Here is a 13,062-nt window from a genome sequence, read left to right as displayed (position 1 = left end):
CAGAACTCAGCCCAACCCCATAAGCACAGCACACATGAAATACTTGAGGAATAAATTAATAACTGCTAAGTAATGTGTGACACACACAAAAAATTCCCTAATGAACTTCTAATTAATCAGATAAATTGGGTTAAGCAATAAAATAAGAAAATTTGAGCTAATATAGAAATCTAAGAGATTCCAAGATATTGCCCCAATGAAGAAATCAACTCTTAGCTGTCCATGCTTTTGAAAAAAAATTCTGAAACAGATAGATAATGAAAAGGAGTAACATTTTCCTCTTTTTCAAAAACTTATGCCCATGTAATTCCCCCATTTACCCAACTCCTCCCCCAATCAAAAAAAAAGGTCTGATGTTGTCTATTTGTTAGCATAAATTCTGAATATCCAGGCACTGAATACTCTCCATAATTTGGTCTCTAACTTCATGCTAGCCTGTCTTAATTCTCCATGATGCCAGTTAATCTACTTCCTGATGCTCAACACATCTGGAGTTTACTTCCTCCATACATTAACTTATGCCACATCCTAATGCCTTGAGTGCTCTGCAATTCACTTATTACATTCCTGTCCACTTCTCAAGTCCCAGTAGTTCCCTGAAACTATCTTGCCATGCTGTCTGGAACTGACCTCTTTTCCCTTGTCTAATTAGCTCACTCAGCACTTAGCAAACACCATCTGATATTGATGATTATTTCTGATACAAGGCAGAGGAACATGTTATATTCAGAATCAAAGAATTTTAGGTCTACAAATAAGTTACAGATTAATTAGGTCCATTCTATCATTATACGGATGACTAAATACAAAGATGAAGCTACTAATCTAAATTAGTTACTAGAAAAGCCATAAGCGGGACTCATTTTCTATCTTACAGTTCAGTGAAGTTCCCAATATGCCATGCATTTTTAAAATTTAAATTTAGATTTTAAAATTTTATTTAAATTTTTAATTTTAATTTTAAAATATTTAAATTTTTTTTAAATTTAAATTCTAATTTAAAATTTTTATTTTAAAGTTTAATTTTAAAATTTTATTTTACATTTTCAGAATTTACTAACACATTGCATACACATAACTCTGTAATTTATACATTATATTTTACTTTGTCACAATTATATAATAAATTTAAATGTTCAACTAAGTTTTGTTTAGCTTCATGATGAAATATGCTTTCATTTAACAAGTGAGAAGAGTAACAAAGGAGGGGGTCCAAGAGAGATGAGGAAGAGACCTCCTGGGATTGAAATTTTGCTGTCAATATTCTACAATCCAGATAACCCACACAGAGTTGTGGGAACTATCTCTTCTTTTAGAAGCCCCATCTTCTTCCAATCTTCTTGAAAGCAGGGAATTTGGCTTCATTGACAAGTTGCCCAAGCATGCTGGTTTGGTTCTCATGAGGAAGGTTTGCATCTGTTGGACTGGAATGCCCCGCTATTTCTAGGAACTCTGTTTGGAACAAAATGCTTCCTTGTGATACAACTAAAATTAGTCATTCTTGTAAGATGAAGGGAAAATTTTGCAAAGGTTTTCGCATTCAGATGATGACTCCTTTGGCAGAGGATATTAAGATCCTGTGAGTGGGTTCAATTATATGCCAACTCAAGATGCCAGATCATGGGGTCTCTTCAAAAAATTTATGAGGAAACATATTCCCTGGAGCAAAATGGCTCATAGATTGAGAAAGCCAAAGACTCTCTATTGAAGAACTTCCCCTAGGTCTTCCTCTTTACTTTTTTTAACTTTTAATGGGGGAGTTCCATTTCCATTTGGAACTTAGACAAAGTTCTTTCATCTTGTCTTCTTCCAAGGGAAGTTCTTTTCACTGTTTGCATCATAAAGACATCCATCCTCAAGGATATTATAAGCACCTCCTGGGTGCCTTTGTAAAGACTACGTGGATCCCTTAATTAGTTAATCCATCATCATCTCCGGTTGATTTATTTAATATTATCTCAAACATCAGAGAATTGCTTGTTTCTCACAAAAATTGTCCATTCTTTCTCTGGTATCTTCTAACTTCTGTAAGCAACAATGTCCACTCAACAGTTTAACTGAAATTACAGACAAGCCTTAATAAGCAGACAATGTCTCATACATAAAAACACTCCAGGAGCATCTGGACTGGAATTTTGCCCAGTTAAGTGACAGTTTATGAAAATAGCCCAATAGCCCCAGTTGCAGTTAAAAAAAAAAGTCCAAAGACTACAAAGAGTTGCATACTATGAGGGCACAAATCTATAAAACTGGTTGCAACATTGTGGCTAGAAAAAGAATATTTTGAGTGACTAAACAAGAAAATGAATTCTGGTTGCTTAACCTGTCTGACTTTGTAGCTTTCTTGATACCTTTCAGACTCTACCATATCGATACTATCCTAATTGCTTTATGTATTTTATTTTTATTTCACAGACTTTTTATTTATAACAGTGGCTATCACTCTGTCAGCATGGGTGTATTCTGAAGAAGACTTTCAGCCTCTCCTGGGCAGATGTGGCCATTAGACTCAATCGGTTTTAAAATTATTTCCAACCTCAAACACTCAATGTAACAATATAGCACCCAGCAGTGCCTCACATATTTAGATCAGATGGTAAGAGCTTTCAGGTGATGACAGATATCTACATGGGAGGGAATTTTAACTCACAAATTCTCTGATTCAAACACTGACTGTGCATCACAGGCTTAGAATGTAGTTATTTTATAAATATTGAATTTTCACTAGTCACATTGACAAACACCATAATTAGAAAATGCAATAGTGGGATGTGATGAAATTCTGTGGTACTCTTTTTATTTCTTAACCAATACATTTTAGAAAAGTGCATTTGACCTAAAATGGGCACGCCTCACCCGTGTGCATCCACTTCACGCACTTGCAAATCCTCCCCCACGACTTCATTTCTGCCTAGAAGCAGAATATGCCCTTCCCCGCCAAGAAGCTTGTGAAAAAAAATTTTCTGAGAGCTGTCCAGTCCATATACTAAGAATTCATTTTCCAGTTTTTACATGTATAAATAGATTAGTAATTGTTTTCAGGTTTTCTTATTTTTACAATTGGTTAAGCATGGATTTTGCTGTCTGCACATCTTAAAGAAGTCATCTTTTATACTACACAAACACTATGGTTTTCTTTACCTGCTCTCGCTGCCAGCAAATGAAACAATGATACAAGAGAACTGGAGACCAAGGAGGCCCCTCGTGCTCTGGTTCGTGCAAGAACCAACATTGCACATAATCTTGGGAGTTGGACTAACACTGGCAGCTCGTGAATTTCGCTATAGAAAGGACTTAGGAGTGAGAAGGTTTTTGGAAGTGAAGGCTAATTAATTTGCCTTGAAGCTACATTACAGAGCAAGCACACTTGATTTTACTTAGATTACTTAGATTGTAAATTTATGAGGGATGACTTAGAGGGGGTTGCTCATGGAGATTTATGAAGGGACAAAACTCCCTCTTCCCCAAGTGCTATACCTTGGCAATGCCACTGCTAATGCTCTCAGAAGTACAACTACTCAAGTCTGTGTTTATTTAATAAATGAAAGTCAGGTCATGTCCATTGCCCACCCACACTGTTCTGCAATTTCATATTTCCTTGTGAAATGACTTGGAGGTTCAAGCTGGATCCTGCCCTGGCTCTGACGCCAGACAATAATACTTCCTGCTCAAACCTCATACCAACTGCAGAGCAGAACTGCTTTGCTGAACAGTTAACACATGTGATGGAGTGATTCTGTATTTTACTTTAATAGATACTTAATTTCTATTACCCTGTCTCCTTGATGTGTCGTCTTTTAGAATTTTATTTCCTTCTAACACAATTTTTCTAATGATATCTTAGTTGTAGGGATATAAACAGCATATGATATTTTTTTTCCCGAACATTTCAGAAGTTCAGTTTTTTTCTGATTTCTGCTTGCTATCCATGGGCCTAGTTTTCTCGTAAATATATTTTTATTTGGACCCAGTTACACTAGAATCTGCTTCTCTGTAAGGGAAAGGAGTTAGTCTGCTATGGACTGCAACTTGTTTTGATAGCTGGTAACTTTGAACTAAAGGGACATTACTGTTATCAAAACAGCAACCAGCTTTTCTTGGAAGTAGAAACTGACATGGTCTTTTTTTCCCCCTTTTTTCTGCCTGAGGTCGTATCCCTTGACTACAAGCACCATCTCTATGTTTTACTGAAGGCTTTTCCCTTTCAAATCTCACAGGCCAACTATAGAAAGATCAGACTCTTGGTCAGAGTCCTCAAAAGGAAACAGTCTGGGGCATCAAAAGGCCATAAATTCAGCCAGAGTAGTGGTATTTGGAAACGACCTTAAGTATCAATCTTAGAATGAAAATATATGATTTTTACATCCAGTTCTATTTTTGAGGTTATTTACTTTTTAGAGAGGCTGAAGAGAAAGGGTTAGTACATCAACTTTCAACCTGAAACATATGGAAGAACGTTAAATACTTTTAATTTTACTAGAAAAAAAAATGTCTGCAAAGTATTTTAACTGAGTGGGTTTTGGCAAACATAAAAACTCAATTAAATAATTTTTTCCTATGAAACTTTTGGCATGTCCCTAGACTGGATTTTCTTGTAATATTGTCTAAATTAGAAATCAAAATTGAGACAGACATTAACAGTAGTCAATCAAACTCTGATGCAAAAGTTGCCCCATTTAGTGGAAGATCCTGACATCCTGACATCTTCCACTGGAAAAAAAAAAAAGAAAGAATAAAAGTAAAGGAAGTTCAGCTGAGCTGCTATACCATCATGACCAGTGCAACTTTCAATAATGATGTGGCCCTATGCTTTAGAGCACAGTGATATTATTCACAGTTAACTTCTGGACATGTTTTAACAATACAATTATCCTGCCATACTTATCCTAACCATTGAAAGAGGATAGTTTGTGAAGATTGCAATGTTAAACTTGATATGTTGCCAATATGTATTTTTCTCCTCTGCCTCCTGAAGTTCTTCCAAAATTTCCTTAAATGAAATGTTTATCAAGTCAAAAAAGATAAACCATTTGGGAGATCTCAGTAGATGAAACATTTCAACCAAGTTTTGGAAGATGAGAAGTGTAGGAGAGAGATTACTGAGGTAGCTGAGTGACAGCACTGTAATTCTAAGTGCAGTTATCCCCACTTTGGGATCCTGAGGAGAATAAAGTTGATTCACCCTGAAGAAATCCCAGAGAGGCCTGTAGGCATCAGATTTAGTAAAAAGAAAAAGGGGAAAGTCTGAGGGCTGAGGATAGGAGGAATGGAAGTCTATATGAAAAAGAAATTGCTGGATCTCCTATGGCCAGATGACTACTACCCTCCTGACACCTCCCAGGAGATCATAGTTTTATTCTCTGTAGTTAGTGCCTGGAAAGACTACATCTATCTTTGGCACACATGGATGTTAGTGAGGCAAGAAGCATAAAACTATTGCATGTGTCCCTTGGTCACTTCCTCAAGATGCACTGTCCCGAAGGAACAACCAAGCATTGATCACATGCCAATGCTCTCATTGCCAAGAAGTATAGAAAGAAAATATTTGTCTCTTAAGGCCTTCTTTAGTGGGGAAAGGACCTCTGCTTTCCAGTAAGTTCCACACATTGCAGATACCCATGAAAAGAAATAAATTTTAGAAAATTAATAGAAAAAAAATCACATATCTATTCCCATATAGATATATGTTTCCCATTAGCCAGATGTTCCCTTCCTCCTATTCTTACCTTTCCCTCAAAAGAGTTACCACCCTACTCAAATATCCCTTTTACAACCCAAAATATAACTACTCCTCTCCAAAAGTAGGCAATCCATAATCTGATAAATTACTAAATTCCTCCAAGTACAGGATCTCCACTTACTGTAATATGGTAGCACCGGTGCTTATCAGTGCTACCTGATGGGTATCATTGGAAATACACATTTGTATTCCTAAGGATGCTTAATCCTCAGCTATCCACAATTTATAAGGCTGTATTAGCCCGCTATCAGCTTTGACTAGACTCATGGTGGTATGAAAGGGGACCAAAAGAGATCACTTGACTTTCATCCACATGACTTCCAGATCCCACAGCATAGCAGAAATTCTACTCACCCCTGATGAAAAAGATAAATCACTCCAGAACATTCCTCCTAATTTTCCTGTTTTCCCAGTAATATTCAATAAGCAACCTGAAAAACAATAGCAGAATATAGCTGAGATAACAGTAATCCCATCATGAAGGGGGATGGGTCACAATTCCATTTATCTCCTGATTGCCCTAAATCCTGCTGTTATCCATGGAGTACAGTCATCGTTTGGGTGCCTAGGAATTATTGTTAGCTTGGAGCCAGCATGCAATAGGCTCTGAAAACTTTAGGTATTTCCCATTCCCTAGTGCATAATCATTTGGTAAAAGACCATAGGTTTCTTTGAGGAAGATTAAAATAAAGATTCACAGTATGTACTTATTATGGTACTGATGCATCCTTCCTTAAGTCTATATTTATTATAAGAGCTCTGATCCTGTGAACTGATTTAGATTTTGGAATTCCATTCTCAGGACCTACCTGAGTCTTAGGCATCACAAGATTTGGTCACCATCAGTCCTATGTACTCTTACACTACCAACAATCCCCAAGGGCAAGGCCCTTCTGATTACCTATCATAGTAGCCACGTCCACTTTTTTTCTGATTGTTGAATATTCTTATGTGACTTCTGCTACTCTAGGATCTTTCCACCCCATTGACATTAGGGAACTCATTTTCAATTGCAGGACCCCCTTCAACATCCAAAACGTTGCAGGACTTTTCAGAGAACGTAATACCCCTCTCACCAATATATTTATCAAGGCCTTGGTGAAGAGGATATCTTCTGAACCCTCTTAACAAGCATGGTTAGGATAGGTGAGTCTATCACAATCAATTCTATTGCTCATTACCTTTGGGTTATTTCCTTATACATCATGCCAAGGAATTTTGGGCATCTAAACTTTAGCATGGGCCATGTTTTAATCCAGATTTTAGCCATTTGGCCAAGAAAACACTTTGATTGAATTGATTATTAAATTCAGTCTAATGTAGTGCTCTTCCTTTCTTGGTACTTCAGAATATCTTCTCACACATATCTCCCAAAGTTTTGTTAAAATAATTGTCCAGTTCTTTTTATTTCTTTGGGGTGAAATCTTCTCTTTTTAGGTTTTAACTTTGAATGTGGTGAAATCTCCTCCTCTTAGGCTTAAAGCTTTGAATCTGGCTTTCATTTATATTCCATTCCCCAATTCTAGTAGGATGTGTGCAGACATTGAGGTACAGGCAAGTCTTCAGAAGAACTGACTTACCTTGCAAAGAACTTTTCTTCATCATCTTCAAATCAGATGAAACTGCCTCATCAGGCATAAAAGATGGCATAGCTTCAGCTGGCAAAGGAAGGTAGTGAGAGTTAGGGTACAAAGTACATCAAGGTCATTGTATCTTTTGATATCATCCAATATAACTATGCATATTCTTTTATCCCTTCTTAATCAAAATCGCTTTCACATGGAAGACCTGGCATTTCTGTGAACTCCTATAAATGCGTTTGACAATCTGCATTTTCAATCTTTTGCATTTGATTTTCAACACTGTAGCTGCAGCAGAAAATAAATTATTTTAGTGTAATGATGGAAAGTTCCTAGGTTTTATACCTTGAGTCAAAAATTTTGAACTTTAACCTGTGCCCTCTCTATTTTTACCTATTTCCATTAGAAGCAAACACCCGTTCTGGCATCCTGGAAATTGTATGACCTTAATTTTTCTCTAGTATTATATCAATGCAATGCCTCAAAGATTTACCTTTCATTGAAACCTCATTACTGGTAACCACAAGTGGTAATTAGTTGTTTTGTCATTGCATGCCATAAGCTACCAGAAACTCACCGGACATTAACTGGATTTTTCACTGCCTGCAATTCCAGGTTAACCAGAGATAAGGTTCTTCTCTCCCTGGGGTTTTGAGACCATTGACTTTCTGGTGCCAAGCACCATAGAAGTTAAATCCTTGATTGTAAATGCATAAAACTGACTTTGGCTAATTGATTTCAAAATCAAATTATTTAGTAGACTATTAGTAGTTCACAGAATCAACAGGAATGCTGGAAAATAGCTCAGAAAATGAAAAGAATGGCTCAGAAAATGACAAGAAGCAAAAGAGACATGGCAGTCAAGAAAAAAGCCAATGTCATAACCTAGGAACAGTCTAGTTAGGATGCCACCATTGGTGCCACCCCAACTAAACACCCTCTATGGAGCCACTGGACTCTACCTTGGCTGAGCATAGGTCATATGTCCAAGCCCTGACTGCCCCGGAGTATGGAGAAGGAATATACTATTGACTTCCAACCCCTGCACAATGAAGCATTCTCTCCAAGTAGAAACAGTGCTTGAATGGTGGCTAGCAAAACTAACCAAATGCTTACTACATTTTAAAAAATGTTCTAATATCCATCTATTCAATAATAAGTTTAAAAGTTGATAATAAAACAAAATTTGATAATTTCACACTGCATGCATTACCTTGAGTTTTAAATGTTTTTTAAACTAAGAACATCCTCAGATAAGAAGTGTACAGAAGATTCTAAATATTTATCAAATTCTCATTCACCAAAGCATCAAACTTCATTCCTTTCAGGCAATGGCCACAGTTTTCTTTATTCTCTAAGCAACTGTGTCTTACTATCTCATGTAGTAGGTTTGAAAGAAGTAAAGGTACAGGAGAAAAGTGCTCTTATACTGTATTTCTGTGTGATATCTTAGAAACAAATCACTTACTGCATTTTATTATATATTTATTTATCTTTCCTTTAGTATAGACTATTAGCTCCACCAGTGAAAAAGCTATTTCAGAATTATATCTGTACTTAACATAGAAGAGAACATCAATACATATTTGTGGAATTTAAATAATTAATAATCACTTTGCTTTGGAATTTAGTGGGATAGAACATATACCTGGAGAGGATACAGTCATGGGTTGGTTACAAATATAGTTCAGAAAAAAACTGAAAAAACATCCATTATTTTTTCATCAAGGATTGCACAAAAAATACAATCAGCTGTCTCAGAAATGAGAGCCTTCCATCACAAGGCTAGTGATCTATAAGTGTAGACTGCCCACAGCAGCCCATCAATATCAAAAGCAGAAACTTTTAAAACTGAAAAGTTAGCCTTGATTTTGTAATATAAAATAGTGATTTAATTTTTCTATCAATTATTTTTTCTTGTGTTTGTAAGGGAAATAGGGATTGAAATCATTTGATATAGCTAGTATTGTTATTAAATTAACTTCACCTGTTTTATTACTCTTTTAATGTGGCTATCAGAAAAGTTTACATGACATATACGGCTCATGTTAAACTTCTACAAGGCAAAACTGGTTTAGAGCATTGAACATGGCGTTTCACACATCGTAGATGATTTCCAAAATTAACTACTCCAAATTTATATTTAGTTATGTATACCTTATATGTCTGTAGCAGCATACTTTGCTGATAAGCAGGTTTCCCTGTTGTAGATATTTATGTATTTCTGTATGTATAATACGTATGCACACACATACATATACACAGCACAGCACGTGCTCATACATTAAGCTCCACCATTGTCTATCTATATACATGTAATAATGTAGTATACTGGCAGTTTAAAAACCATCTCATATCCCTATGTATACTTTGGTTCTCTCATTGGTAAAATGATTTTACCTTCATCATAGCATTGTTAGAAGAATTAAATGAGATTATTCTTAGCAAAATGGTTGATAAATGGGTTAGCACTTAATGAATTTTAGTTAACATAGCTAACCAAAGACCAAACACAATATATTCCAAAACTATAGTTAGTTAAATCAAGTATTATTCTAAGTATGGGTTGTTTAAAATCGAAAACACTTGGAAAAGAAATGTTATACAAACAAAGACTTACATGGCATTTTACCATATAGAAACCATTTCCACTTAATTGTATTTTTTAAATTTCAACAGGTTTTTGGGGAAAAGTTGATGTTAGGTTACAGCAATGGTGATTTCTGAGATTATCGTGAGATTATCATGCACCCGTGACCCGAACAGTGTGCACTGTACCCAATATGTCGTCTTTTATCCCTCGCCCCACCTCCCAGCCTTTCCCCAAGTCCCCAAAGTCCTTTGTATCATTCTTACACCTTTGCATCCTCATAGCTTAGCTCCCACTTGTGAGTGAGGACATACGATGCTTGTTTTTATTCCTGAGTTACTTCACTTAGAATATTGATCTCCAATTCCATCCAGGTTGCTGCGAATGCCATTATTTTGTTCCTTTTTATGACTGAGTATGATTCCATGGTGTATATATATATATATACACACACACACATACACATACTACATTTTCTTTATCCACTCATTGATCGCATTTGGGATGGTTCCATGTTTTTGCAGTTGCAAATTGTGCTGCTATAAACATGCGTGTGCAAGTATCTTTTTCATATGATGACTTCTTTTCCTCTGAGTAGATACCCAGTATTGAGATTGCTGGATCAAATGGTAGATCTACTTTTAGTTCTTTAGGGAATCTCCATGCTGTTTTCCATAGCGGCTATACTAGTTTACATTCCCACCAACAGTGTAAAAGTGTTCCCTTTTCACTACATCCATGCCAACATCTATTATTTTTTGCTTTTTTGATTATGGCCATTCTTGCAGGAGTAAGGTGGTATCACATTGTGGTTTTGATTTGCATTTCCCTGCTCATTAGTGAAGTTGACCATTCTTTCATATGTTTGTTGGCCATTTGTGTATCTTCTTCTTATAATTGTCTATTCATGTTCTTAACCCTTTTCTTTCTTTTCTTGTTTTATGTTTCATTTTATTTTACTTTAAGTTCCAGGATACTTGTGCAGAACATGCAGGTTTGTTACACAGGTGTACATGTGCCGTGGTGCTTTGCCACACCTATTGACCCATCCTCTAAGTTTCCTCCCCTTGCCTCCCACCCCCTAAGAGGCACTGGTGTGTGTTGTTCCCCTCCCTGTGTCCATGTGTTCTCATTGTTCAGCTCTCACTTATGAGTGAAAAGATATGTTAAACCACCTTTTCACGGGATTGTTTGGTTTGTTCTTGCTGATTTGTTTGAGTTCCTTGTATACTCTGTATATTAGTCCTTTCTCAGATCCATAGTTTGTGAAGATTATCTCCCAGTCTGTGGGTTATCTGTTTACTTTGCTGATTATTTCTTTTCTTGTGCAGAAGCTTTTTAGTTTAATTAAGTCCCATCTATTTATCTTTGTTTTTGTTGCATTTGCCTTTGGGTTCTTGTTCATGAAGTCTTTGCCTAAGCCAATGTCTAGAAGGGTTTTTCCAATGTTATCTTCTAGAATTTTTATGGTTTTAGGTTTCAGATTTCAGCCTTTGATCCATGTTGAGTTGATTGTTGTATAAGGTGAAAGATGAGGATCCAGTTTCATTCTCCTACATGCGGCTAGCCAATTATCCCAGCACCATTTGTTAAATAAGCTGTCCTTTCCCCGACTTTGTTTTTGTTTGTATTGTTAAAGATCAGTTGGCTGTTAAGTATCTGGCTTCATTTCTGGTTCTCTATTCTGTTCCATTGGTCTGTGTGCCTATTTTTAGTACCAGTACAATGCTGCTTTGGTGACTATGGCCTTACAGTATGGTTTGAAGTCGGGTAATGTGATGCCTCCAGATTTGTTCTTTTTGCTTAGTTTTGCATTGGCTACATGAGCTCTTTTTTGGTTCCGTATAAATTTTAGGATTATTTTTTCTAGTTCTGTGAAGAATGATGGTGGTATTTTGATTGGAATTGCATTGAATTTGTAGATTGCTTTTGGCAGCATGGTCATTTTCACAATATTGATTCTACCCATCCATGAGCATGGGATGCATTTTAATTTGTTTGTGTTGTCTATGATTTCTTTCATCAATGTGTTTTGTAGCTTTCCTTGTAGAGGTCTTTCACCTCCTTGATTAGGTATAGTCTTAAGGTTTTTTGTTTTGTTTTCTGTTTTTGTTTTTGTTTTTATTTTCTGCAGCTGTTGTTAAAGAGGTTGTGTTCTTGATTTGATTCTCAGCTTGGTCGCTGTTGGTGTATAGCAGGACTACTGATTTGTGTACATTAATTTTGTATTTTGAAACTTTACTGAATTCATTTATCAGTTTCAGGAGCTTTTCAGATGAGTCTTTAGGGTTTTATAAGAATAGGATGATATCATCAGTGAACAGCAACAGTTTGACTCCCTCTTTGCTGATTTGGATGCTCTTTCTTTCTTTCTCTTGTCTGATTGCTTTGCGTAGGACTTCCAGTACTATGTTGAATGTAAGTGGTAAAAGTGGGCATCCTTGTCTTGTTCCAGTTCTCAGGGGAATGCTTTCAACTTTCCCTGTTCAATATAATGTTGGCGGTGGATTTGTCATAGATGGCTTTTATTACCTTAAGATATGTCCCTTCTAGGCCAGTTTTACTGAGGGTTTTAATCATAAAGAGATGTTGGATTTTGTCAAATGCTTTTTCTGAGTCTATTAAGATGTTCATGTGATTTTTGTTTTTAATTCTGTTTATGTGGTGTATCATATTTATTGACTTGCATATGTTAAACCATCTGTCCATCTCTGGTACGAAACCCACTTGATCATGGTGGATTATCTTTTTTGTATGTTATTGGATTCAGTTAACTAGTATTTTGTTGAGGATTCTTGCATGTATGTTCATCAGGGATATTAGTCTGTAGTTTTCTTTTCTGTTATGTCCTTTCCTGGTTTTGGTGTTACGGTGATAATGATTTATCATTATTATAGAATGATTTAGGGAGGATTCCCTCTTTCTCTATCTTGTGGAATAGTGTCAAAAGGACTGGTGCAAATTCTTCTTTGAATGTCTGATAGAATTCAGCTGTGAAACCATCTGGTCCTGGACTTTTTTTTTTTTGGCATTTTTAAAATTACCATTTTAATCTTGCTGCTTGCTACTGGTCTGTTCAGAGTTTTTATTTCTTCCTGGTTTAATCTAGGAGGGCTGTATATTTCCAGGAATTTATGTATCTCCCCTAGGTT

At 36.1% G+C, this 13,062-nt stretch overlaps 1 protein-coding gene across 1 annotated transcript in view; it reads right to left on the bottom strand.

Moving 5' to 3' along the window:
- PI15 (peptidase inhibitor 15) overlaps positions 1 to 13,062 on the bottom strand; it is a 242,207-nt gene that overhangs the window by 145,214 nt on the left and 83,931 nt on the right. The window contains exons 2-3 of the mRNA XM_055116666.2: positions 7,321 to 7,398; positions 6,095 to 6,171 (exon numbers count right to left, since the gene is read on the bottom strand). The gene's annotated coding sequence lies outside the window, so the exon portion shown is untranslated. The remainder of the gene's footprint in view (positions 1 to 6,094; positions 6,172 to 7,320; positions 7,399 to 13,062) is intronic.

The sequence above is a fragment of the Pan paniscus genome, chromosome 7, assembly GCF_029289425.2.
Source record: "Pan paniscus chromosome 7, NHGRI_mPanPan1-v2.0_pri, whole genome shotgun sequence".
NCBI classification, from domain to species: Eukaryota; Metazoa; Chordata; class Mammalia; order Primates; family Hominidae; genus Pan; species Pan paniscus.
The sequence above is the reverse complement of the archived record's forward strand: the minus strand, read 5'-3'. Positions and strand labels throughout refer to the sequence as shown.